We start from the raw sequence: 1,247 nt of genomic DNA on the forward strand, positions 1-1,247 counted from the left end.
ATGGATACTGGGGCGTGTGAAGCCCCCTTCCCCCACTGTTGTCTCCCCTTCCCTGCCGAAGGCCAGGTCAAAGGTGAGTCATAGGCAATAATGGGGACCAGGGGGCAGTGGGGGGGTGCAGTGAAGGGCTGGGGGGGTGCAGTGAAAGTGTAGGGGGGTTGCAGTGAACACTGCAGTAAATGGTGTATTGGTGTGGGAGGGTGCAGTGAGGTCACAGGGAAGGGTGGAACTGGGCAGGGGAACAGTGGAGTCAGTTGAGGTCAGGCCAGTGGGGTGAGGTTATAGCACATAATGCAGTGCGGTGGGTGGGAGGCAGTGTGCACAGTGGAGTCAGAGTGCAGGTGCAGTGGGGGTGGGGCAGGGGCAGTGGAGTGGAGTCAGGTCATAGCACAGGGCGCAGTGGTGACAGGGCGTGCAGTGGGATCATAGTGTCAGTGCAGTGGGCAAGGTTGCAGTGCAGGTGCAGTGAGGGCACAGTGTGACAGGGGGACTCACAGTATAGGTGGAGGATGAGGACAGTGGCGGGGGGTCATAGGGCACCTGCAGTGCTGGTCACAGTGCAGGCGCAGTGGGAGGGCAGGGGACTTGCAGTGCAGGGGCAGTGAGGATGGGAGCCAAAGCACAGGGCAGTAGGATTGCAATGCAGGGGCAGTGATGACTGGGGTCACAGTGTAAGGGCAGTGGGGGCAGGGGTCACAGTGCAGGGGTAGTGAGGGTGGGGCAATGGGGTCATAGTACAGGACAGTAGTCACAATGCAGGGGCAGTGGGGGCAAGGGTCGCAGTGCATGGGTAGTGGGGGTAGAGGTCACAGTGCAGTGAAGACAGAGCAGTGGGATCACAGTGCAGGGGCAATGGGATCATAGTACAGGGGCAGCAGGATTTCAGTGCAGGGGCAGCAAGGATGGGGATGCAATGCAGGGGCAATGAGGATAGGGGTCACAGCCCAGGGGAAGTGGAGCGATGCCATAGGGGTAGTGAGGACTGGGGTCACAGTGTGCGTGCAGTAGGGTGGGAGCAATGGGGTCACAGTGCAGGGGCCATGAGGACAGGGTAGTGGGGGTCCCAGGACGGGGGCAACGCAGGGCCAGGGCCAGGGCCAGGCCCAGGGCCAGGGCGGGGTGCATTGCACTGTAGGTCCCTCCCCCTCCCGCCATCATCGCTTCCTCCTCACGCAGCGTCTGTTTATCTCCCTCCCATTTCCATCCATGCCCCCCGCCCCCCCCATACCCTCCTCCCACCCCGCCCG

At 62.1% G+C, this 1,247-nt stretch overlaps 1 protein-coding gene across 1 annotated transcript in view; it reads left to right on the plus strand.

The window, feature by feature from the left end:
• The window catches only part of KCNC3 (potassium voltage-gated channel subfamily C member 3), a 20,227-nt gene that overhangs the window by 14,063 nt on the left and 4,917 nt on the right, over positions 1 to 1,247 (plus strand). The window lies entirely within an intron of this gene.

This window comes from Alligator sinensis, unplaced genomic scaffold (assembly GCF_000455745.1).
Source record: "Alligator sinensis unplaced genomic scaffold, ASM45574v1 scaffold647_2, whole genome shotgun sequence".
Classification (NCBI taxonomy): Eukaryota; Metazoa; Chordata; order Crocodylia; family Alligatoridae; genus Alligator; species Alligator sinensis.